Source organism: Bubalus kerabau, chromosome 21, assembly GCF_029407905.1.
Source record: "Bubalus kerabau isolate K-KA32 ecotype Philippines breed swamp buffalo chromosome 21, PCC_UOA_SB_1v2, whole genome shotgun sequence".
Classification (NCBI taxonomy): Eukaryota; Metazoa; Chordata; class Mammalia; order Artiodactyla; family Bovidae; genus Bubalus; species Bubalus kerabau.
Genome location: NC_073644.1, coordinates 53,497,159 through 53,524,457, shown reverse-complemented (window position 1 = coordinate 53,524,457; position 27,299 = coordinate 53,497,159). Strand labels below are relative to the sequence as shown.

At 42.7% G+C, this 27,299-nt stretch overlaps 1 protein-coding gene across 2 annotated transcripts in view; it reads right to left on the bottom strand.

Moving 5' to 3' along the window:
• ME2 (malic enzyme 2) overlaps nt 1-8,764 on the bottom strand; it is a 59,744-nt gene extending 50,980 nt beyond the window's left edge. The window contains exon 1 of one of the 2 annotated variants that reach the window (XM_055558881.1): nt 8,268-8,764. The gene's annotated coding sequence lies outside the window, so the exon portion shown is untranslated. The remainder of the gene's footprint in view (nt 1-8,267) is intronic. The other variant, XM_055558880.1, reaches the window with a different exon arrangement.
• Nucleotides 8,765-27,299: the final 18,535 nt, after the last annotated feature.

Below are 27,299 nucleotides of genomic sequence, written 5' to 3'. Positions count from 1 at the left end.
CAAACATTATGGGAATTTTTCAAAATGGAAAACTACATAATACATTAAATCTTAAATATTTACTGATGAGAATATATAATGGATTCTTCTGTGTATTAATTCTTTCACTAAAAATCAATTTACAATGCTCATGTCTTTAATCATCACAAACCATCGTAATTATCATACAACAGCTTTTTAACATGATTTTATTTATTTGGCTGTGCTGCTCTTCACTGCCGCACAGACTTCTCTCTGGTTATGGTGGGCAGGGGCTACCCTCCAGTTGCAGTGCACGGGCTTCTTTCTCTCTGAGGCGGTTTCTCCTGTTGCAAAGCACAGGCTCTAGAGGGTTCGAGCTTCCGCACTTTCGGCTCCTGGGCTCTACAGCACAGGCTCAATAGTTGTGGCATGTGGGCTGAGCTGCCCTGAGGCATGTGGGATCTTCCCAGACCAGGGATCAAACCTGTGTCTCTTGCATTGGCAGGCGGATTCTTTATCACTGAGCCACCAGGGAAACCTCCATGCAACAGCTTTTAATGGAATTTCTACTTGAGGAGAAATCCAGGCTGTATATGGGGGTGCAACAAAATCATCTACATTAGGATTTTCAGTTAATTTTTACGGAACAGAAATTCACATCACATAAAATGAACAATTCAGAGGGATTTAGAAAATCCATAATGTTGCACAACCACCTCTATCTAGTTCCTAAACATTTTTATCATCCCAGAAGGAAACACCACACCCATTAAGTAGTGTGCCCCACTACCCCAGTGCCTGCAACCACCAATCTGCCTTCTGTGTTGAGTTTGCCTATTCTGGATATTTTATATAAATGTGGTCTCTAAATATGGCTGCAGAATCAAACAATCTAAATGATCAAGAATCATGAGAGATGGGAATGAGGGTAAGGGAGAGGACAGATGTTATTTAAAGGTACAAACGTCAGGCTCTTCCAACAAGAGTCGTAAGAGAGAAGTCCTAGAGATCTAATGCCTGGTAAACACAGGCAACAATACTGTATTACAATCAAACTTGCAAGGAGACTAGAGCTTAATTATTCCAATCACCAAAAATAAATTATAATTAAGTAACATGCAGAGGTGCTAATTATCAGTACAATGGCAATAATTACAATATATAAATGTATCAGATTACTATGTTGTACCTCTTAAACTTTCACAGTGTTTTATGTCAAATATATTTCAATAAAGGTAATTTAAAAAATCACAAGAGACATACCATAAAATAACTGATGAGTTTTCTTCAAAAATGTTCATGTCATGAAAAACACTAAGTAACAACTGCAATTCAAAGAAGACTAAAAAGACAAGACACCTAAATGCAAAATCTGATCCCAAAAAATGCTATCAAAGACATGACTGGGGATAACTGGCATAACTGGAAAATCTACTATAACTTTATAAGTATTGTATAATTTAAAACTTTCTGAGTTCAATAACCATATTTAGAGGTATCCCTGTTCTAAAAATACAGTGAAGAATTAATGAAGTATAATGAAATATAATGTATATAACCAAGTCTTTCAAATTATTTCAAAATAAATTTTGAAAAGACAGAAATTGAAACTGTAGTGCTGATCATGTTTCAATGAATGGGTTTTCCAGGAGAGAAAGCATTTTATTTATCACAATTAAAACTTTGGTACCAAAAGACTAGATTAGTATTGTAGTCTAGTGGTGATGTAGGCAAATCTAAAATAGAGTTTGAAAAACTTTTTAAAATCAAAGACTATCTGAAAAAAAAAAAAAAGCAGCATTTTGTCATACCACAAATATAATAAAATATATTTGGTCTTGGTCTCCAGTTCTTGGCACAGAGCTCCTAAAAGCCACTGAAATTTTAAATGACAGAAGTATCTTTTGCTATTCATAGGGAGACCCTTTTGACCATACCTGAGTTTATGCTACTGAACTCACTTAGGATGAGCCCACTGCATAACCTCAGAACAGAGCTGATCACCAGAAAGATCAAGTAATTATTAGAGTGGAAACTTTGCAGTACCACTCCAGGTCCCTAGGGAAAAGGGGTGGGCCCAATAGAGATGAAGATCCATAAAGACTTTTGAACAAGGAGAGGTGATGAGCTTTCAGGTTGGTGAACACATCTAGGTATCGGGGGTTGACAAGCCCAGAGGACAAAGAAGCGCCATGCCCTCCTGAATCCAGCCCCAATACCCAGACCTATGTATCTTTTCCATCCATCTGTTCCTGTGATGTATCCCTTCATAATACACCAGTAACTACAAATAAGTGTCTCTCTGAGTTCTGTGAGCCAGGAGAGCAAACTATCTAACCTGAGGAGGCAGGTGTGGGAAGCCCTGATCTACAGCCAGTTGGTCAGAAGTATGGGTCAAAACCTGGGACTTTTGATTGGCATCTGAAGTGAGTCCTTAACTTGTGGGCTTGGAAGCTATCTCCAGGTAGAGTGCGTTAAAATTTAGTTGAAGCACACCCAGGCAGTGTCTGCCTAGAAGGGGAGAACTGGGTGTGGGGAAAAAACACACTTGGTGGCCAAAAGAACTGAGCCTGCGAGTAGGAAGAAACAAGTTTTTCCTTTCAGTACTCAAGATCAACATTCTGACATAAAATTTTCTATCTTCAGATCAGATCAGATCAGTCGCTCAGTCATGTCTGACTCTTTGCGACCCCATGAATCACAGCACGCCAGGCCTCCCTGTCCATCACCAACTCCCGGAGTTCACTCAGGCTCAAGTCCATCGAGTCAGTGATGCCATCCAGCCAGTTCCTGGCTATAAATTTGCTTCCATCAAATACTGAATTTATTCTGTAAAATAAAGACTGCCTGTCAAATCTACCTCATAGGTAACTGTAATGATCAAACGAGAGAACAGATGCAGAAAAGTATTAAAGACTTATAGAGTGGTGTCATAGCACTCAAATGATTACTTTATTACTAAGTGATAGAGAGTAAAATAAAAAATAAAAGTAACTTTAATAATGTCTTTAAAACAAGTAGGCATCAGTCAAAAAAACAATTTAAGGAGAAAATACCATTTCTGCCAAAAATAGAACCAAGGACTAAGGAGACAGACAGACAGACAGGCTTAATACCAGCTGGAGGCAACAAGATAAAAGGGGGAAAACGCACACCTGAACTCCTCATATTATAAGACAGGATGAAAGAACTGTAAAAATGAGTTAAGTAAAAACAGGAAACAAAAGAAGGTGGGGCTTCCCATTTTGAATAAATATAAAAAATCAAGCTGCTTACTACTCGAGTTTCCTGGATGTTGAGGTATGCCTGTGGTTTCTTCCTCTGGTGTGTCATTCACCTTGCCTTGCAGGGGGCGGGGGTGGGGTGGGCAGTGAGTGCACACTCTGGGTGGTATTTCTAAACCCAGCTGGGACTGAAACTGCTAGGTCACTGACTGCTGAAGTTTCCTCTCCCCAGCTCCCTAGCTAGGGGTAGAAAGCAGAAGTTCAATGAAATGGAGACATCAACTGGAGAGAAGTCATGGTGCAGTGGTCAAGAATTTGCTTGACAAGGCTGGAGACCCCGGGTCAGGAAGATCCCCTTAAGTAGGAAATGGCAACCTGCTCCAGTATTCTTGCCGGGAAAATTTCACGGACAGAGGAGCCTGGGCGGGTACGGCCCAAGCGGTCGCAAAGAGGTGGACACAATTGAGCATACCCTCTCTCCTGCTCATGACCAGGTGCAATGAGTATAAGCTCGGCAGTCTGAATCTGGACTCAGCTAATTACCAGTCTGGAATCATTGTGTCACCCAAGCATTCCCAAATGGTCTCTGAATTGGCATCAGTCTGGAACATATTTTTCACTGACCTATAACCAAATAAGAAAAACTAGGACAATATAGTTTTTCACGACACTAAATTTATTGTCTGTTTTCATGTTGTAATTATCATCTTCCTCCCTTTTTGGTGGTTAAAAAAAAAAAAACAACTTTTTTTTAAAGGATGGGGATGGTAGATTGTAGTAGTTCTAAAAAAGGTCCATTAACGTCAACGGAATTAAAAGTTGGGGACCTTACATCTGATCCCAATTGCCCACCTACACACCCCCTCCTTTTTTTTTTCAACTTGCTGATGAAGTCCAAAAGTCTGGGAACCCCTAACTTGAAGGTCTCACTTTTCTCATCAACAAAATAGGAAAGGGAAGGGAACCTATTAAGCAGCTGTGTGCAGTTATGATGATATTTAAATATAGTATCAAGTCCTCAAGGCTTCCCAGGTGGCTCAGACTGTAAAGAATCTGACTGCAGTGCAGGAGACCCAAGTTCGATCCCTGGGTCAGGAAGATCCCCTGGAGAAGGGAATGGCAACCCACTCCAGTATTCTTGCCTGGAGAACTCCATGGACAGAGGAGCCTGGCAGGCTACAGTCCGTGGGGTCGCAAAGAGTCAGCTACAACTGAGCGACTAAACACCAGCGGCAGCATTAACCCCTTAGAGCTTTATCATCATCACAAAGAGCTTGACTACTTCACTTGGTTCATTCAATAAGATCCACATCCAGGCAATCCGGAAGAGTGGTCGAAAGTAAGCTCTATGATCAAACCACGGGACTTAAATTCTAGCTTTGCCCCTGAGACACTACTAGCTCCAAGACCCTGACTAGGCCACAGTTAAGCCTCAATCTCCTCGAGTAGCAGTCAAACAGGGGTGATAAACAACAGGACCTATTAAACAGGGCCATTTTAAGGTTAAAATTACATAATCCATGTAAGATGCTTATCACAGTGCCCTCTAAGTGCTCTATGTTCTTTATTTAAGTATTATTGTTATTAGTAGTAATAAACTAAGGAGGTCAGAAGGTGCCTTCTAAAAGGCTGTTTCTGAATCATCTTCCAAAGTGAAATCCACTTTAAGAACATACAAAGTTTGTATATTAATGATATTTCAATAAAAATTTGTCTAAAAAAAGAACCCCTATATAACTTTAAAAACATGAGGCTATGAGGATAATCATGGCTAACATTTATATAAATGATTTCAAATGAAATCATTAGGTCAAGAATGAGAATCTGGATGGCATACAGATCCAGGTAAATATCAAATGTTATCCTAAACAATATCTACATAATCAATATATTCTTCATAACTTTAAAAATCTGTATATATTGATCAGGGCAGGTGTAATAGGCAGGTATAATAATTAAAATGGTTACTTTCAATTAGTTAGCTTTTAATAAAATGATTACCGTTTCATTCAATCAAATGTGGAGTAACTTTGATATTTAGTATGAATTTTCTCCAATATTGATCCTTAGTAAACAACTACACATTTTAGTGTTATTTATGTTTTAAAATATGGTTGTTGAGTTGGCCTGAAATTCACCAAAACAGATTATAATTTTACTTTAATAAAAATGTAATGCAGTTTAAAATAGCTTACTTTTTTATATGAAATTAAATACAATTTATGCACAAACAGCTTCATAGTAAGAGTTAATTTACAAAAGATATTCTCAAGTGGTAAATGGGAATTTCTTTTATGAATTTTAAAGTGTTTTCATAACAAATATATTGAAAGACAAAAACATTATACATAAACACCTTATAAAAGTGAAACCTATAAGCAATTCTTTTTTAGGCGTAACTATTGAGCAAGAATTAGAGAAGGCAATGGCAACCCACTCCAGTACTCTTGCCTGGAAAATCCCATGGGCGGAGGAGCCTGGTAGGCTGCAGTCCATGCGGTTGCCCAGAGTCGGACACAACTGAATTGACTTAGCAGTAGCAGTAGCAGCAGCAGCATTGAGCAAGAGTAACTACTGGGCTTCTTTGGTGGCTCAGGTGGTAGAGAATACACCTGCAATGTAGGAGCTGCTACTGCTGCTGCTAAGTCGCTTCAGTCGTGTTCGACTCTGTGCAACCCCATAGACGGCAGCCCACCAGGCTCCCCCGTCCCTGGGATTCTCCAGGCAAGAACATTGGAGTGGGTTGCCATTTCCTTCTCCAATGCATGAAAGTGAAAAGTGAAAGTGAAGTGGCTCAGTCATGTCCGACCCTCAGTGACCCCATGGACGGCAGCCTACCAGGCTCCTCTGCCCATGGGATTTTCCAGGCAAGAGTACTGGAGTGAGGTGCCATTGCCTTCTCCGGCAATGTAGGAGACCAGTGTTCAGTCCCTGGGTTGGGAAGATCTCCTGGAGAAGGAAACGGCAACCCACTCCAGTATTCTTGCTTGGGAAATCCCAAGGACCAAGGAGCCTGGCAGGCTACAATCCATAGGGTTGCAAGAGTCAAATACGACTTATCAACTAAACCACTACCATTGAGGAAGAAGTTTTAATTCTCAGGAAAATGCAAAACTTCTACAAAAGCACAGCCCAACATTTTCTCTAACATATCTTAAAGATATATCAGTATTTCTTCCCTCTATGCTTAACTTTCAAGTCTTTATTGCTACCATAAAAGAATCAGATACAGGTTACAAAGCAGGGCTCAAAGTTGACTATTTAAAGGTCCACTACTAGAAGAAAACTGCTAAACTTTTCCCCTTTATTTCTGCAAACCATGTAATGTAACATGTAACTTAACTGTTACAGTAGTTACACAATATATATTTACCTAGCATTTTAACTACTACAATATGTGTGTTTATGGGAGGGGTAAGGAAACGACTGTTTCTTCTTTAATATCCAGAAAGCTTGGCAACTAAAGATCAAAACTTAGGAGCACAACACTGCAATTAGCTTTACAACATGAACAATGTTTAAGGAGCATACAAGGTTAAGAGGAGGTTGAAGCTATTAAGTTAGACTACCTGAATCTGAATCCAGGCTTTGCCACTTAAAACCTGGGATCTTGGGCAAGTTACTTAACCTTCCTAATCCTCCTTTGTAATGCATGCATGTTCAGTTGCGTCGGACTCTTTGTGACCCATGGACAGGAGCCCACCAGGCTCCTCTGTCCATGGGATTCTCCAAGAAGAAATACTGGAGTGGGTTACCGTTTCCTACTCCAGGGAATCTTCTGGACCCAGAGATGGCACCTGTGTCTCCTGCGGTCCTGCATCGGCATGTAGCTTCTTTACCACTAAGCCACCAGCTTCCCTTCCTTTCTAAACCGGAGATAATAAAGAATAACAATCTCAGGGCATTATTTTGAGATAATTCTTGCAGGAAACAGCGCTCCGGCCTCTGCTGCTGAGGCTGCTAAGTCGCTCCAGTCGTGTCCGACTCTGTGTGACCCCAAGGACGTCAGCCCACCAGGCTCCCCGTCCCTGGGATTCTCCAGGCAAGAACACTGGAGTGGGTTGCCGTTTCCTTCTCCAATGCAGGAAAGTGAAAAGTGAAAGTGAAGTCGCTCAGTCGTGTCTGACTCTTAGCGACCCCATGGACCGCAGCCCACCAGGCTCCTCCGTCCATGAGATTTTCCAGGCAAGAGCACTGCAGTGAGGTGCCACATTAATCCGTGCTTCCATTGTTATCGATTGCAACACTAAAACAAATTACAGTGCTATCAACTGCTTTGTTTTGAAGTGATTGCCATAAACATTAAGAAGATAAACAGATACGAGAGAACGTGTTCTGTAAGGAAGCACTTCTGTTGAGATTCGTTGTTTGGATTAAGCTTCTTCTCACCAAATGGCAAAGTAAATTTTCTAGAATTATCTTCGGAATCAAGAAAGTCAAATCCAGGACCTCACTGTGTAACATCACACAGGCAAAAATGGATATCACCTGCGTCAAAGAAACACCTGCCAATGCTAGTCCACAGATGTCATTTCACATGGTCAGAATCGTTCCAATCTTGGAACTTTCTAGCCTGCGACAAACTTCCTTTAAAGCGAGGAAACGATCCAAACACACACACACATACACACACACACAAGTGTCTAACTCCTGCCATTAATCCATCCCTGCAGAAAATGAGAACTATTTGACAAAGGGATACAGAGCCACAAAATCGGTCTTTAAGGGGAGCAGGAATATAAGGTAAAAAAGATGCTCGCGCTACGGAGGCCACCGGGGCCTTTCTCCGGGTCGGGAAGGGGGGCGCCCTGGACCAGCGATTCTCGCTCGGTTAAGTCGCGTTCCTAAACCGTGCGCAAGGGAAGAGGTGTCTACGGTCAGAGAGGGTGTCGCCGCTCCCCGAGCTCTCAGCCCGGGCTCGGCGAGCTCCTTTCCCTCCACCCGGCTCTCCCATCCGCCCAGCGGGTCCTCGCGGGCCGAACGCGCGGCTCCGCCCGCCGGGGTGAGGAGGCCAGCGCCCGCTCGCATCCCGGAACTCCCGGCCCCGGGGGCCCGCGGCCGCGCGCCGCGCGAAACCCTTACCCTGCTTCTCGCCCCGCGACAGGTGGTGCTGCCGGCGGAGAGGCCGCGGCCCCGCAGGCCACCCGGACGATGCTCAGCTCGGGCCGAGTGCGGCCCTCCCCTTCCCGAGGTTTCCCGGAGGGAGCCGGCGCCAGCTCAGGCTCCGACCAGCCGGCTCTGCTGGACTCGAGCCGAAGCAGCCAGTACACCCGCGCAGTGAAGAGACGGACCGGGGAGAACCGCCGCCGCGGCCCCACGAAGGGGGTGAGACTGACGGGCGCAGGGGCCAATGCGGAGGCAGGAAGCCAGCCCTAAGGGGAGGGGCTTCGCCGCCGGCGCGCCCGCGTCCCAGCCTCCAAGGACCTTCCTCTGCCTGGTAGCCTGAGGTAACTGTTTGGGGGCCTGGCGGGTGCCCTTATGGGCCCGATCGCCAGGAGTGAGCCCGCAGGCGTGTAGGGTGGGAGGAGTCCAGACACGCAGAGGACAGCTGCCGCCCCACGGAAAGAGCTGGGGCTGGCTAACCGCAGACCTCCCATCCCGGCGACGGGCGGTGGGGTAGGTCCGGGGAGATGGCCGCGCGTTCGCGCGAGAAGAGGCTCTGCGCAGGCGCGGGCGAGGCCGGGGATGGGGCGGGGTGGGATCTGTCGGCGGGTACCAGGACCCGAACGCGGGAAGCGACGAAGGCTGGGCGTGTGGGCCGCTCCTGGACTGCCTGTGGAGGCAGGGAGAGGAAAGCAGAGATTCAAGACCAGGATGCCAACCAGGAGAATGGAGACGCAGAAGAAAGCGGGCCTGGGAAATGTGAAGCTTCTGCCCTTGAGGAACAACTTTATGTTTTTGAGCAATTTTTGTCTGCCTTCGAGTTGCTCTTCTGCCAAATTCTTTGCTGCTCTCCATGGTTACTGACACAACTTTTTTTTTTCTTGTAAATTAATTAATTTATTTTAATTGGAGGCTAATTACTTTACAATATTGTAATGGGTGTTGCCATACATTCACATGAATCAACCATGGGCTGACACAACTTTTGACCCGCAGGGAATTTACTGTCATCACCATCCCCATAAGTAGCTATTTGAATATTCTCTCTCAGAAAAAAGCACTGGCACCCTAAATGGACATGGTGGAAGTAGTGCGACCCTACCTTAATATATGTGTAATTCACCCATGGTTATGATATTGGAGGATAGTTCTTCATCCTTATTTCAGAAAATGTGGCCACCGAAAATGCTTTGCTGTAATGGAGTTTGCGTGCTTTTAAAGTGTAGTAATAGAAATTTTAAAGATGTAAAGGGTGAAGAAGAGGCAAAGCAGATGAAATGAGAACATGAAGTGATGGAAATGTAGGATAGAGAAGATTGAGCAGAAGTAGAGAAAAGTGGATTCTCACCTTCTAAACTCTGACGATCCTGTAAAATTTGGAGCAGCCGTGCCTGTCTGAGCATGCAAGGGTGGGGCATGTTGGGGAAACAGTGTGTGCTTAGCGGCTCAGTCATGTCTGACTCTTTGCAACCCCCTGGACTGTAGCCCGCCAGGCTTGTCTGTCCATGGGATTCTCCAGACAAGAATATTGGAGTGGGTTGCCATTTCCTAGTAGTTAGAGGATAAATGGTGACTATGGCTGCTATAGTAACCACTGCTGGAACAGAGAGACTAGAAAAAACATGGGACTTCCCTGGCTGGTGCAGTGGGTAAGAACCCACCTGCCAATGCAGGGGACACGGGTTCTGTCCCTGCTCTGGGAAGATTTCACAAGCCTTGGAGCAACTAAGCCCGTGTGCCGCAGCTACTGAGCCCATTGCCTAGAGCCTGCGGACCACAACTACTCAGCCTGCCTGCTGCAATTACTAAAGCCCCAGTGCTTAGGGCCTGTGTTCCACAAGAGGAGCTACCACAGTGAGAAGCCTGTGCACTGCAACAGAGTAGCTCCTGCTCTGCGACTAGAGAAAGCCTGCACACAGCAAGGAAGATCCAGCACAGCCAAAAATACATAAATAAAAGTATTTTAAAAATAAGCATGACCTCAAATAACCCTGCTTGCCAGAAACTGTCAAGATGCTTCAAGCTGAAAACAGAAAATTTAAAAATTATGTGTCATTATAAATGCTTCATTAGTAGAGGTAAAATTATTTTGTCTTTGAGAGACAGTCCATCCTATAGTAGAATCATCCCAACTTGAAGGGTTGCAGAGAGCTTATCATGGATGGGATTTCTTTTGGTTAAATTGAGATCAGCTCATTCCTTAGTAAATGAAATATCTGTTAATGTCAAAGAGGCAGACAGTGTTGTTTTGCTGGTCCATCCCAATTCACTTCTTAGTCACTTTGGGGAATGGTTTGAGGCTTCCTCCCAGTACAGTGATATATGGCTATTGAGCATTTGAAATATGGCAACTCTAAATTAAGATACACACTGAGTTCCAGAACAGTGCAAAAAAAAAAAAGGTGAAATATGTCAATTTTAAAAATATTGATCACATGTCAAAATAATATCTCAGATATTTTGGGTTAAGTGAAATATATTATTTAAATTAATTTTATCTCTTTCTTTTCACTTCTTTAACATGGCTATCATAAAATTTTAAATTGCATGTACAACTCCAGTTTGTGGCTTACGTTATATTTCAGTGGGACAGTGCTGGTCTAAGAGGACCCTGTTGGAGTCTTCCACATATATGGAAGCTGTTAGATGGAACTTTGGAAAAGGCTTTTTTAAAAGAAGGAAAGGCTTTTTAAGAAAGACTCAATTGGCATGTACCTTTTGTTTCGCATCCTACTTCTTACCAGAAATGCTTGAAGTCCTGGCACCCATTATTGGCCCATAGGATGAAAATCAAGAAGATGAAGGCCTATAAGTATATTGGTAGGATCAAAGCACCTGGATCCCCAATAGTATTACTGAGCCACATTCCACCTTGATTCTTATTCCATATTTCTTATTCTGTGAAATAAACCTCTGCTTGAATAAATCACCTCAAATAAGATTTTCTGTTGTTTGGACTAACAATGACATCTAACAGTTACTGTTAAAATGCACAGAAATCTTGTCATATTATTTTAATTTTATACTTGTTTCTTTAGGATAGCTCATAATTCCCATTAGGTCAAATTAAGGATGCCAGATCTAAAGTTGCTATTTTACTACTGTATTAATACTTACTACTGTATTAATATTAAAATTTTATTACTGTATTAATAATGATAATATTACTGCTTTGATTTTGTGTGCCACTAACCTACTATATTAGATACTGGCCCTTTAAATTCATTCAAAAATAATTCTATACTTGAAATTTGTTTGTATGCTTAAATTATTTCTGGAGACCTAGGGATGTGGTATGTGATCGCACTTAGCCTTTTAACTTTGAACTGAGACATCTTGGTGTCTCACTTTAATTATTACTGTATCAAAATAGCATCACTTACAGATGAAATAGCTCAATTCAAGCAAGAATTTTGGATAGAGGCTAAAAAGGTAAATTCAAAAGAGTACAGTGTTTTTCAAAGCTTAAGAGAATTGTGTTTAAAGTGTTGGAATGAGTTTCCACATATTTGTTTGCAATCATACAGAAAATTCCCCACTGGTTGCAGAATAACAACCACTGTATTACAGTGTATTACAGAATAACAACCACTGTATTACAGGAGTTGTGTCTTTTGGGGTGGTCCTTGCTAATAGAAACCATCAGAGAAAGTTTGGAAGGTTTTAGATTTTATGTCTCTGTTAATGTTTACTCATGTTTTCCTTATATCTGTCTTTTTTCCTATGCTTTCATTATGTAACCTATCTCCAAGTACCTGTGACATGAAAGGAACATGTTAGTTGCTATATTAACTTTCGGTATGCATGGGTATGTTGCAGAAGAGGACTTTCTTACTCAAACTTGTTTTACATTTTCCACTTTCTGAATCTCCTTGAGAGAATGAAAGGACCTCTCTGAAATGTAGAATTCTCTTCAGAAAATGGAGTTAGGAGCTGACAGTCCTTGACTGAAAATACAGCTGAATGAGAAATACAACTCCAAGTAGAATATAGATTATCGATAGTTAGACATCCCATTTATAGATCATCTGGGAATAATAGAAGATAGTCGAGATCCCTGTGAACATGTATGTGTATATAGGAAGGTATATCTGCAAAGGAGTTGAACAAATTCCTCAGTTCAATTTTTTTGTTTTGTTTTGTTTGCTTATTTATAGCAAAAGAAAGAGTACTCTTTGGGAGGTTTGAATACACGATTCTATCTATCACACTCTTGAAAAATCACCCAACATCTTTTTCCTGTCAGGTGGACCAAATTAAACTCCCCCTTCCTGTATCAAAGGCCCTTGAAAGGAGGAAATGTGATAAAAAATAAGCAAGGGCTTTGTAAAGTTAAAGGAATACAGATACAAGTGAAGCATTCTCACTCAGGCTCTCTGCCAGTCATGTAGATGATGCTCAATAAATAATTATTCAATGAACACTTATTATCTGCTAAGCATGGCTCTGAGTCTCCCTGTGTATATATTAAAATGACTTAATTGTCTTAACACTACGATGTAGGTATAATTATTATCCCCATTTTACAAAAGGAGTTACAGGTTGACTTGCCCAAGGGTACCACTAATAAGTGGAAGAGAGAAACAAATTATGCTGTGTACACTCTGAATACTTTTGAGTATTTTTATGTGCAGTTCACTGTCTTGGAAAGACCAGAAAGAACATCTGGAACTAATGGCACCCCCACCCCTAGCCTGGGAAATGGGAAGGCTCTCCTCACTTAAACTATTAAAATCTCTTTAATAACTCAAATTCTGATCTCTTCAGTGAGTCCTGGTGTGTGTGCGTGCATGCGTGTTCAGTCTCTTCTGTCGTGTCTGACTCTGTGACCCTATGGACCATAGCTCGCCAGGCTCCTCTGTCCATGGGATTCTCCAGGCAAGAATACTGGGTTGCCATGCCCTCTTCCTGGGGATCTTCCCGACCAGGGATCAAACCTGCATCTCCTGCATTGCAGGTGGGGTTTTTTTACTGCTAAGTCACCGGGGAAGCCCGAACCCTGGTGTAATAGTATGTAAATACACATTGGAATTACCTTCGAGCTTAAAAACAATGCATTGCCGTCACTATACCAATTACATAAGAATCTTCTGATGTGAGATTTCAGCTCCTGTGTTTCTTAATAGTTCTCATGCATGTATTTCTTTTTAAAGTACTTCTAATCCAATATAAGCTTCATGAAAGTGGGGGTTTATAAAAATCATTTCTCCCTGTATTCCTCCTAAGTCCTCACATATGATTAATGTTTGAATAATTAGTGGGCGGGTTTAGACTATTGACGTCTTCTTTGTTCTAATGAAAGAGTTCTCAAAGTGTGGTTCTGGATGGTCATAACATCACCTGGGAACTTGTTAGACATGCAGATAGTCAAGCCCCACCCTAGACCCAACTGAATCTGAAACTCCATGGTTGGAGACCAGCAATCTGTGTTTTGCCAGGTCCTTCTGTTGATTTGGATACATACTCAAGTTTAAGAACCACTGTCTGAGGCCGTGTGTTCATTAAGCAATCCTCAGAGTGTAGTTTATTTTGTGTGTATATCAAAGTTTCTGGTGAGGACTTCCTTGTTGGTCCAGCGGTTGGGAATCCACCTGCCAGTTCAGGGGACATGTGTTTGACCCCTGGTCCAGGAAGACCCCACATGCCTCAAGGCGACTAAACCTGCGCATCTCGACTACTGAAGCCTGCAGGCTCTAGAGCCCGTGCTCTGCAACAAGAGAAGCCACGGCAGTGAGAAGCCTGCACGCTGCACCTAGAGACTAGGCCCTGCTCGCTGCCACTAGAGAAAGCCTGAGAGCAGCAGTGAAGACCTGGTGCAGCCAAAAAATAAAATTAATTAATTAAATGTAAAAAGTTTCTTCTGAGATGAGCTAATTGGGAAACAGGAATGAAAAAGATAAATTGCTTGTCTTCAAGGAATCTACCTTATGATATGGAGATAAACAATTTTTTCACATGGGTGAATTCAAAGAGAAGTTGGTTGTTAGGTATGTATTTATGGATGAAATGACATAATCATGATGTCATGAATTTCCTTTACATTGTTCTAGGGAGGAAAATGATGATAGTTGAAACAAGATTAGCAAAATGTCACCATTTGTTAAGACTGAGTCCTGTCTTTAAGGGGGCTTATTATACTATATCCTCTACTTTTGTGTATAATTCAACATTTCCTTATAAAAAATTTAAAGGCAACATGTAAAAAATAAGCTCAAAGCATTGTAGTAGTTCAGAAGAAGTGATTACTTCTTTTATTTCATTAATTGCATTTATGACCTCATAAATTGAAATATTGAGATGTTAACTCAAAATGAACATTTTAAAATTCTTTTCCTGCTTCTCTAGGTTTTCCAAAATATAAAATCCCAGCAGTCTTTGTTTCTGCAATGGCAATTATAATTTGACTTCCCTTCTGAAGACTTTTATAATAAATTTAAACAGAAGTGCTTCCACATCGATCTAAACACGGTGAAAAGCTTTTAAAAAATATTTCCTTTTTGTTACTGATGGAAGAAATGTTCACACTGAGGTATGAGAAAGTCATTTTGTCTTAAACTTGATTTAATTTAAACCTTATGCTACCTAGAACAGCCTATTTTGTGGCCTATTAAACGTGCATTGCACATATGCTATAACCATGAAAGAAAACAATGCATTTGAAAACTCAAAATGGGATAACTGTGGTTCAGGCATTCAAAACAAAGTCTGATGGCCATTGTGGATGTGGTTTAAGACACGTTCCTGCGTTACTGAGAACCTGAGTTTTCGGAGCTGTAATCAGACTCAAGGACACCACCAGCTTTTCTCAAAACAATGGCTGCTAGCAGCTGCAACTTTATGGTCTCAATGCCTCCCCCATAACTATGTCACCATTTTGAACCCCAACCAATCCTCGCTGAATAAGCAAACTAAATTTTTGCCAGCTCCAATCCTAATTGTTGACAAACAACTAATCAGTTTTGTGGGCTTTGCCTTTTATAAGCCTCCCCCATTTTGTAGTCTGGCAGAACACAACTCAAGTGCCTCTCAAATCTGTCTCTGGGCTATAGTCTTCGGCTTGGCTCAGATGAAGTTCTTTTTTGTTCTTCTCATAGATTGTTTATTGATTATTTTCATCAACATTACCATCGTATCACCTAAATCAGATTAGATGGAATTGTGTAATATAGCTGTGTGTGTGTGTGTGTGTGCACATGCATGTGTGTGTGTTAGTTGCTTAGTTGTGTCCAACTCTTTGCGACCCCATGGACTGTAGCCTGCCAGACTCCTCTGTTCATGGAATTCTCCAGGCAAGAAGACTGGAGTGGGTTGCCTTTCCTTCTCCAGGGAATCTTTCCGAACCAAGGATTGAACCTGGTCTCCTGCATTGCAGGCAGATGCTTTACTGTCTGAGCTACTCAGTTCAGTTCAGTCGCTCAGTCATGAACAACTCTTTGCGACCCCATGCATCGCTGTACGCCAGGCCTCCCTGTCCATCACCATCTCCCGGAGTTCACTCAAACTCATGTCCATCGAGTCAGTGATGCCATTCAGCCATCTCATCCTCTGTTGTCCCCTTCTCCTCCTGCCCCCAATCCCTCCCAGCATCAGGGTCTTTTCCAATGAGTCAACCCTTCGCATGAGGTGGCCAAAGTATTGGAGTTTCAGCTTTAGCATGAGTCCTTCCAATGAACACCCAGGACTGAACTCCTTTAGGATGGACTGGATCTCCTTGCAGTCCAAGGGACTCTCAAGACTCTTCTCTGAGCTACTAGGGAAGCCCAATAAAGCTCTGGAGCAGGCATCTTCAAGCATGAGATCTCTTGCATGTGTCCGTATGGTCAGGCAGAGGTCATGCATGCAGAGCTGACTTAGTTTGATGGGAGAGAGAGGCTGCTAGTGTGAGAAGCTTCTGAGGGTAACCATTGCACCCTGCGCACAGCCTCTTGTCTCCCACTGCTGCCCGGCTTCCTCTATACTAGGAAATATGTTTTCATTCAACAGCTCTCACAAACGGTGAAAAATACAGTGAACTCAGAGTTCTTGGGTGCCGTTCATATGTTTCTCCTTGCTTGTCTCCAAAGGCCTTTGGAAATTCACTTTGGAGCCCATCACTGTCTCCAATCTGCTAAGAAAAAAACAAAATTTAACAGTAAATTAGAAGATCTAATCGGCTTTATTCATGAATCCCAGTAGCATCTCATCTGGCAGAGAGGTACTCCCATAAGTAATTATTTCTTCAACGTATGTTACCTAGAAGGCTTGGTGGAGGATGCAACATAAGAGCGAATCTTGATTTAAGCAGAGAAGTTTTTTAATATATTACATACAAGTTCACTAACTCTTATCCATAATTGTAGAACCCAAAATGTTTTTTTCCCCATCTGGGGGGATTGTGTTACTTTGCTGGTGTCAGAGTTTATTTGATGACAAATAAGAAACTGTCACATCTGTCTATAGTCTCTGTTTCCCCAACATGATGTAAGTATTCATATATTTCTCTTTAGTAATATGAATATTTTTATGGTGCTACCTCAGATCCCACTGAGGACATTATAAAACATAAAGTGTATGCTCCTTGGAATGTTTTCCCAAATCCCAAAGTTTCTAGATTCTGAAACACAGCTGGCTCCAAGCACTTCATCCATTTGTATCATCCCAAAGTACAGTCCTTCTTATGGAACAAGAAATTAGGGAAAGGCTGTGTGTATTTCTTAATTTTGATTTTTCTGGGATTAAGCAAATAATTTTTTACTTTAATACTGCTTATTATAATACTTAAAAAGCTAGACTTAGTGTGTGTGAGAGACAATCATGACACTTTACTTGGTGCTATGAGTACAGAAATGACTGAGTGAAAAAGAAATTAGCTTTTAAGGAGAATTTTTTTTTTTAATCTTTTTGGCCACACCTTGAAGCTTATGGGATCTTAGTTCCCCAACTGGGGATCAGACCCGGGCCTATAGCGGGAACAGTGTGGAGTCCTAACCACTGGACTTCCAGGGAATTCCTTAAGGAGAAATTTTTGATGATAGAAGTCAGTAAAACAGGTTTAAGGGGGGTTGGCTGAAAAGAGACACAAGGGAACATTCTTTATCACAGTCTGGACAGGAGCTACACAAGTGTATACAAGTATAAACATTTGTCAGATTTCAATGACATAACTTATACACCTTACTGCACGAATTTTATATCCACTCCAACAAATATGTGTTTGAAAAAATGAAAGTGAAAGTGTTAGTCCTTCAGTTCTGCCTGACTCTTTGTGACCCCATAGACTGTATTCCACCAGGCTCATCTGTCCATGGAATTTTCCAGGCAAGAATACTGGAGTGGGTAGCCATTCCCTTCTCTGGGGGATCAGAAAATAAACTATTTGCATTATGCGTGCTGTTTCTTTTGGAGCAGACATTCCCTGTGGAAACTTCTGTGGATCTAATACCTTTCTTCTAGGCTTCTTCCTTGTCCTCCACTAGACACACTAAGAAAAAGGAAGGGACCATTCTTGGCTGCCCAGAATGTGGCTCACCAGGCCTTGTGGGATTGTCAAAATAGCCATGCAGGGAAGTTCCCTGGTGGCCTAGCAGTTAAGATTCCATGCTTTTACTTCCTTGGCCTGGGTTCAGTCCCTGGTAGGGGAAATGAGATCTCACAAGATTTACAGAGCAGCCAAAAAAAAAGTAGTCATGCAGAAAATAGAAGAGATGCTGAGCCTGGAAAGAAGGCTCAAGCTTTTCATGGAAGGATAAATCACAAAGCAGATGATCAGGTGAAACAAGGTGCCAAGGCCCAAATCAACAGCAAACAAGGAGGAGGAAATAGGTAATTGGGCCACATCGCAGAACAAATAGAAAAGGACACGGGTGGGGAATGGTTGTGTGAGTCCTGTGCTGCTGGGAATAGAGGCTGGGATCTCTGGGTTTGCCTTTGGTTTGGCTGGTTCACCTGTGAAGTGGGAGGAGCTATAAAGGGGCAGGCTGCTGGTGTACACCTAGCTACATGACTTTGCTGTAAAACTCTTCCTAAGGCAGAGTTTAAGGAGGTGTGTAGCCAGTTGTCTTGAGATGGATACACATTTGCCCACTTTCTCCAGATCAGTGAAAAATGCTTGGAAAAACATGCCATGGAAATAGAGCAGCTTGATTTACTTCCTTATTTTTAGGCCATGCCAAGCGGCTTATTCCCCAACCGGGGATGAACCCCGGCCCCAGCACTGAATGCCCTGGACTGCCAGGGCGTTCTCTGGAGCAGCTTGATTGCATCCCAGCACTACAGTGTGTTTCCATAGCATTAGTATCAGTCGCTCAGTCGTATCTGACTCTTTGCGACCCCATGGACTGTAGCCTCTCAGGCTCCTCTGTCCACGGAATTCTCCAGGCAAGAGTACTAGAGTGGGTTACCATTTCCTTCTCCAGGGGACCTTCCCAACCCAGGGATCGAGCCTGGGTCTCCCTCATTGCAGGCAGATTCTTTACTGTCTGAGCCACCAGGGAAGCCCATGTTTCCATAAGGGAAATCCATATTATTGAGGTTCCAGAGAATTATGGAAGGCCAGTCTCTTTGTAATGAGAATATATGTGAGCAGCATCATTGGTTTTAGGTTGGCACATTATCTATAGCAAAAACAGACTGTCCTAATCACTATATTTAGATTTACACAACTCTATTTGCCTTAGAATAGGAAGTATTAATAATGAATGCTGACTGTGGCACTGGGAGTTATCCTTCAATAAATCAGGGTTATTAAAAATGCAAACTGTTTAAAAATACAAGAGAAAGTAAACAGTATAACACAAAAGATATTTGTGTTAGACACTGTAGCAACAAACCTGTTAGCCTAGTCTGGGAGTGAGACATAAAAACGTTTGGTGAAGGTAAATACTATCGTTAAGAAACAATAATGTTTTTGTTATTCCCAAAATACAATGACATGCTAATGATGATAATTACCTCCAAAAAAGTGCTAACAACTCCTTACATAATTAAAATAAATCTAACTTTGCAGACCGTCTGAAAGAGTCAACTAATACCATAATAAGCAGTGTCTTGAATCCCAGGGACGGGGAGCCTGGTGGGCTGCCGTTTATGGGGTCGCACAGAGTTGGACACGACTGAAGTGACTTAGCATCATTACCAAAATATTTTAAGGAAAGTTCTGGAAATCTTTGTGAAGAACAGAGAGGTTAATATCATAGGCTTATTAATAATAGAAGAAACTTTACCCCCAAGGAAAAGTAGCATTTTGATGCTTATGGTTGATATTGCATCACAATTGACTTTTCTCTAGGACTTTCAAGAAACCTGGAAAGAGTAAGGCAAAAATTTACTACTGTCATTGTCATTGTGAAAATACCTTCTAAGTGATCCAAAGTGATTCGGTCTTGCTAAGGCTGCCCCTAAGATCTTCCTGAGCTGGCTGCTTGGTGTTGCTGCTGCTGCTGCTGCTAAGTGTTACTTATTCTAAATCCTAGTCCTGGCACCATCATTGTCTATAAACCCTTAAGGGAGGGCTCCAGGAATAGCAACTTTGGTATCACCTGGGAGCTTGTTAGAACAGGTTCAGGTGGCTCCACGCACATTGGCACTTGTGAAGCACAGCAGACTCCTGAAGTCCTAGATTCTGTGAACTCATGTTGCTGTGAATGGGGGGTCTTAGTAATCTCATGGACTGTAGTATGCTGGGCTCCTCTGTCCTTCACTATCGCCTGGAGTTTGCTTAAATTCACTTCCATTGAGTCAGTGATGCTATCTAACCATCTCATCCTCTGCCAACACGTTCTTCTTTTGCTTTCAATCTTTCCCATCATCAGGGGCTTTTCCGATGAGTTGGCTCTTGGCATCACGTGACCAAAGCATTGGAGCTTCAGCTCCAGCATCAGACCTTCCAAATGAATATTCAGGGTTGATTTCCTTTAGGACTGACTGATTTGATCTCGTTGCAATACAAGGGATTCTCAAGATTCTTCTCCAGTACCACAAATTGAAAACATCAATTCTTTGGTGCTAAGTTTTCTTTATGGTCCACCTCTCACATCCATACATGACTACTGGAAAAACCATATCTTTGACTATATGGATCTTTGTTGGCAAAGAGATGTCTCTGCTTTTTAATATACTGTCTAGGTTTGTCATGAATGTATGCGAGCTAAGTTGCTTCAGACATGTCGACTCTTTGCGACCCTATAGACTGTAGCCCACCAGGCTCCTCTGAACATGGGATTCTCCAGGCAAAGTATACTGGAGTGGGTTGGCATGCCCTCCTCCAGGGGATCTACCCCACCTGGGATCAAACTGGCATCTATTACATCTTCTTCATTGGCAGGTGAGTTCTTTACTCTAGCGCCACCTGGGAAGCCCAGGTTTATCATAGCTTTTCTATTATTTCTAAGTATAGAATAATAAGCCAGTATTACTTTGTATACCTTCAAATATTTCCTGAGCCAGGGAAAACACAATTAGTCTTTCCTTCTCATAGTGAGGATTTGTAATGCTTAAATCATGAGCAGTGCAATTTTTTTGTTAATTCTCCAGATGTGTAATTATGAGCTAGGCACCAGGTGGAATGTTTCCATGGAATAGGATGCATGCAAAGTCTGAGTGATGTCTAGGAACAAAATCTTAGGAATGTTTGCCTTGATTATCCAAATAGTGTTCCTGGTACCGTGAGTATAATTCTGTATACAGGTCCTTAATAGACCAGACAGGCTTCGTGTTTCTCTGACTACATGGGATGAAAAGCTAGCTCTGCGGTTCTATCTCTTGGGGGCAGTACAGGGACATATTTCTATAAAGTGTTGAAGATTTCTCTGGCCAAGAGGGTAACTACAGAACCTGAATTCATAAACAGTTTGATTATCCAATATGTTTTCCTACTGAGCAATAAATGGTGAGTGCTTGGTACCTGGAATATCAGAAAACTAAAACAGCTCTGACATTGTTAAGTTGGATATTTCACCTTTTTTTTAACATCAACAAGATGTGGTCTAACCACAAAGGAAACCTAGGTGCCTCTCCTCCAGTGCTCTTTGACCTTAGACTTCCTAGCATTCTGAAATGCTTCCCAGAATGAATCACCACCAGCACCAAGAGTGCAGCACCAAGCTGCACTCCTGGCCTGGGCATTCTAGGTGTTCTTTCCATAGCCATTCATTGCCTTAGGAATGTCTGGGGGACCCCAGGACCGCTCTGGAGATTTGATTCCATTCTGATGGTTCACGTCAGGGTCTACACCAGTTCCAGCAATTAACTGGGAGCATTCTGCTTTAACAGGCATCCAAAGGGAGGTAGAACATCTTTCCTGTATTACACTTGAACCAAAATTAAGTTGCACAGAACAACATGTAGTAAATGACCAGTCCTAAACAACACAACCTTGCAAAAATTATATCTGGATTCTAACTTATTAAGGCACCAAATGGTGTAAATCTTGTCCATATCTTTGTGTCTGAAACTAGAAATGATGAACCATAAGCTTTATTCATAAAGTACTAGACCAGGGTACTTAATCTTTTGTGTGTAATGGTCAGCATTGAGAGTCTGGTGAAGTTTACAGACTCCTCTGAATTTTTTTTTTTAATGCATAAAATGAAATACATGGAGTCACTGAAGATCTAATTATAATGAAATAAAGCTACAAAATATTTTTAAACCTCAAATTTCTGGCATTATGATACATATGCTACTTTATAATGCATTAAATAAAAATCTAGTGATAGGCTGAATAACTAGTAATGATGAGTGTAAATCATGTTACATAGTTCCTGCGATAGCTGGAAGGCGGTACAAAAATTCATGGTTTCTATAATCCTAGTGGTTTGTTACCTACATCCATAATTGAAGAGAATGCTAAATTCCAGGTAGAGTTTACTGAAAATGAATAAACTTTTCTCAGTCCGAGTTCACATACTCCCAGTAAGGCTGTCTTTGTCTGAGTTCAGCTAGGAACCTCGTTCCACCTGTTGGCAATTTACGAGTTCAACTCTCATTACCGGAAAATAGCCTCCTGTAGCAATTTCTTTCATCAGAGCTCCAATTTCACAGTTACGTTGAGACATTCTCCGTCAAAAGGTCTTTCGTGACTTTCAGTAAATTTCCCTCCATTGTCACCTGTTGAGCGTTGCTTGGGACAGTGTTGCCTGGGCTTTCCCTCACTCTGGTGATTCAGCCTTATGACTCAAAGGCAGATTTATCTGGCTAGCATTGCAGAGGTTGCTTTCAGGTTGAAACTTGGCTAGATTTCCCAGCCTCCAAGGTGTTTAATTTAGAAAACTCCTGTTTGTCATCTTCTGATCCTTCTTAAGAGGCATTTGTTCACGTCTCTCCCTGTTGCCAGAGGCACATACTGTTAGACATGTTAAGAAAGTAATTTATTCTCGACATTCTTACTCTTGGAGTAAAATTACTCTAGAATATGTTTTTTAGAGAGTCCATGAAGATATTTTTTAAAAGCATTTTCAATTTTTTTTTTCTTGGTAGAAAAATGTATGTTAGCACCTTTAGTGGAAAAAAAAAAAAAGACTATGTTTTTAGATTTCATTCACAATTTCTGAATAGACATGAAAAGTCACCAGAGTCCTTATGTAAGTTTGGGGAAGGAAGAGAATGTTATTTTATGCCAGCAGTGGAAATAGTATTCAATAAACAATATGCTAACAGCAAGAAATGGGAAATTGAACTCTCTGTCATGAATTCAACCCATTCTGTACTTCTAAGGACAGAAAGGAGAAGTGAGAAGAAAACATGAGAGGGAGTATTCTGGAGCTCCTTTTACTTTATCCAAATAGGGGAGCTGGCCTCGCCTCCATGCTGCCAAGCCCTTTCAAGAAACAGTCCACGTCTCTGCTCTCTCCTGGGAAACCATTCCCTTCTTCTTTTTCATAAAATCTGGCTTCCATTTCCACAGTGTTTTTAAAAACTGTGCAGAACTTCCTCTTTTTAGAGGAATTAAACCCTTTTTTTTTTTTTGAGTCCTCAACTTCCTTATTCGTTCAGCAAAGTATGACCCAGCAGACTTGTCCTTCCTTCTTGAAACTCTTTTTTTTTTTTTTTTTTTTAACGTCCCTGGCACAGTAACCCTCTGGATCTCTGGCCTTGCCTTTGCTATCTCCTCTCCCTCCTTCCCCTCAATGAAGGTTGACCCCAAAAGTTCAATCTTAAATGTAACCCATTGAGATGATGTACAAATCTGGGTCCTACGATGAATTCCCACTTTTGATCCTATTCTTTGCCCCTCAAGAGGCTCCATTCATTCAGTAAACATTTTTCTTGAGTGCCTGCATGTGTGTTCAGTCACTAAGTCACATCTGACTCTCTGTGATCCCACGGACTAGAAAAAATCCTGATGCTGGGAAAGATTGAGGGCAGGAGGAAAAAGGGACAACAGAGGATGAGATGGTTGGATGGCATCACAGACTCAATGGACACAAGTTTGAGCAAGCTAAGGGAGACAGGGAAGGACACGGAAGCCTGGTGTGCTGCAGTCCATGGGGTCACAAAGAGTCGGAGATGACTGAGCGACTGAACAAGAACCATGTATAATGGGGACACAGAGAGGACACACCTAACCCATCTGGGATAAGGGTGAGGAAACATTACTTTCATTTAATTGTGTCATATTATTTTTTATTTCAGTGTTACTGAGATATAATTGACCCACAGCATTGCGTAAACTCAAGGTGTTCAGCATAAGGACTGGACTTACATACATCAGGAAATGATTACCACAATAAGTTTAATGAACATCCATCCTCTCATATAGAGATTAAATTAAAGGAAAACATTAATTTTAATTCAAACATTAATTGACATTCATTCAACAAACCATGGCAAGAAACAAACCATAGCAAGGACCTACTATGTGCTGGTTATCAAGTCAGGCACTAAGACTCCAAGACAAGCCTAGTCCTTGCCTCTGTGGAGCTTGTCAGCTACTAAGTGGGAGAAACAGACATTAAACAATCATACAATTTTATAATTGAGATATTTTCTCCAAAGAGAGAAGCACAAAGTCCCAGAGATTGTTTAAGATGGGGAGGTAAACTGGCTTAGAAATTCATGAAGGGACTTCCCTAATGGTCCAGCAGTTGACTCTGTGCTCCCAATGCAGGGGGCACAGGTTCTGGCCCTGGTTGGGAAACTAAGCTCCCTAATGCCACACAGCATTAGCTCCAAGGGGCCATGGAGGAGGAAAGGTTTTCCAGGCAGAGCAAACAAAAGATGAGAAATCGCATGCATGCAGTTCTTTACCACTAGCACCACCTGGGAAGCCCAAGAAATAGCATGCCGCTGCTGCTGCTGCTAAGTCACTTCAGTCGTGTCTGACTCTGTGCGACCCCATAGACGGCTGCCCACCAGGCTCCCCTGTCCCTGGGATTCTCCAAGCAAGAATACTGGAGTGGGTTGCCATTTCCTTCTCCAATGCATGAAAGTGAAAAGTGAAAGTGAAGTCGCTCAGTTGTGTCCGACTCTTAGCGACCCCCATGGACCGTAGCCCACCAGGCTCCTCCATCCATGGGATTTTCCAGGCAAGAGTACTGGAGTGGGGTGCCATTGTCTTCTCCGAAGAAATAGCATAGCTTGGGCAATTCAGAATTGCCGGAGCAGAGTACAGGATAGGAGAGCAGGGGCAAGAGATGATGCTGGGGAGGAGAGGCAGGGCCAGATGAGGGAAGGACAGTGGGACCCACCGAAAGAAAGAAAAGAAAGAAAGTGAAGTAGCTCAGCTCTTTGCGACCCTGTGGACTGTAGCCTACCAGGCTCCTCCCTCTATGAGATTCTCCAGGCAAGAATACTGGAGTGTGTTGCCATTTCCTTCTCCACAGGATCTTCCCGACCCAGGGATCGAACCCAGGTCTCCCGCATTGCAGGCAGACGCTTTAACCTCTGAGCCACCAGGGAAGCCCCAAAGAGTTTATTAAAGGAAGGGAGAGACATGGGTTTTGAATGGACCACGTAGGCAACTGTGTAAGTTTAAGGGGGGCAAGAAGAAACAGAACATTGAGGAGGTTATGGAATCCTCCAGGGGGAACCGAATGGGGGCCCAAACTTGGACCATGGAGCAGAGATGGAGCAGAAGGGAGGGAGGATCTGAAGAGATATCTGAGAGGCAAAGAAGCTATTGAGAGGAGGAAACTGCAGGCTTCTGGATGAGCTAATGGGCTTAGGTGGGGCCTGGTAGAGACAAAGAACAGGGTTAGAAGCAGGCTGAGGAGGAAAGATGACAAGTCCAGTTTGTAGCCTGTTCAATTTGTGAGCCACTGCACTGGAGATTTCTAGCGGGCAATTGAAGGAAAAAACATGTCTGAAGTTCAGTAGAAAGAGACAAGTTTGGGTGTCACCATAAGAGTTTACTGGGACTTCCCAGGTGGTGCTGGTGGTAAAGAACCCTCCTGTCAATGCAGGAGACTAAAAGATGCGTGTTCGATCCCTGGGTCAGGAAGAGCCCCTGGAGGAGGGCATGGCAACCCACTCCAGTGTTCTTGCCTGGAGAATCCCATGGACAGAGGAGCCTGGCAGGCTACAGGTTCATAGGGTTGCAAAGAGTCAGATAGGACTGAAGCAACTTAGCTTGGCATGGCAGCACGTAAGAGTTTACTCCTAGAAAATTGAAAAGCCTCCCCTCAAGTGTGTTTAGTGAGAATGGTGGGCCCAGGCTAGAAGCCCAGGCTCAGCGCTTGTGCAATGTCTCCAGCTCCACATCTGCCCTCTAGACTGTGCTAGCTGAGGCTGCAGCTGGGACTTCCGGTTCCGCTCCCGCCTCCGCCTCCGCCTCCGCCTCCCTTACCAGCTGGACTCCTGCTGGCTTCTGCCAGTGAGACCCACTAAAGGGAGACAGGGAAGCATGAAGGGGGCAGAATGGAGTTTCTTCCTGCTTCTAATTGTTACCATTATTACTCAAGTCTCAGCACTGAGCACCCTGGGTGAGCGTCCAGGTACCAGCTGGACTGCATGGAAGGGGCCTTCTGAGAACTTCTAGTCGCCCCTTGGGGATGTGGGGGAGGGGACACTTCCCCCTTACCCTTCTTGTGTACTTTTGGCTGGCCCAATAATTAAAACGGATATAACAGAGTTTAATAGGAGGGGGGAAAAAAAACAAAACAGGTTCAATTTATGCATGGAGGTCTTATAGACATGGTCAAAGCACGTTTATACTTTTTAGATAAATGATAAACTTGTGAAGAATTGACAGGACAAAGAAACCTAGACTTTGGGTATGTAATTAGCGAAGAATCTAAACAGAGTTTGGGCTTGGGGTAGTACATTAAAGAAGTAACAGGGTTTGTGGATACAGACCTGTCTGCCTGAATTCCCAGCTCTGGCAATGAGGGTGTCCTTCTTCCAGGTGCAAGGAGGGCACCTTTCACAGGGGAGATTCATTTCCTGCTTTTAGGGAGGAGTGCCCGGGTGTCTTTTTCTTACAGACTGTTCCTTTCTTGTTTTGGCCTCACCTTGGAACAGGCAGGATTGTAGTACCCCGAACAGGGATAGAACCTGCAAGCAGTGGAAGCATGGATCTTAACCACTGGAGCTCCAGGGACGTCCCCATAGCCTGTTTCTTAAGTAATTTTAATTCAAAATAATATGCCACGGTGGCAAATTTTGGGGAGGCTTACCCTGAGCCCCAATGATGATGAGGGTTCACCTCATCTCTTCCTTTGTTCCCCAGTTCTGGGAGTGGGAGTGGCTTCCTGTGGCTTTTGAGCTGGGCTACCTTGACATCCCCCTTCACATCCTCTCAACTTTCCATTGATTCTATAACCGACTTTCTGCATCAAAGACCCTCTCTTTGAAAGGCAGTTTCTGTTTTTCTGAATGGACCCCGATGGGTGCAGACCCCGAGGGCAGGCAGAGGGAGAGCCAGAAAGGAAATGGAGAAAGTGGGGTACAAAGAGAACTGGATGTGACAACAAGGACGGTGTCCATAGAAACAGTGGAGCAGAGAGCTTTAGGAAGGAGGAAAGGACGGGCTTTAAACACGGAGCAGATGATCTGATCTAGCAACCCTGCTTCTCTGGGCATCCGAAAGAATGGAAA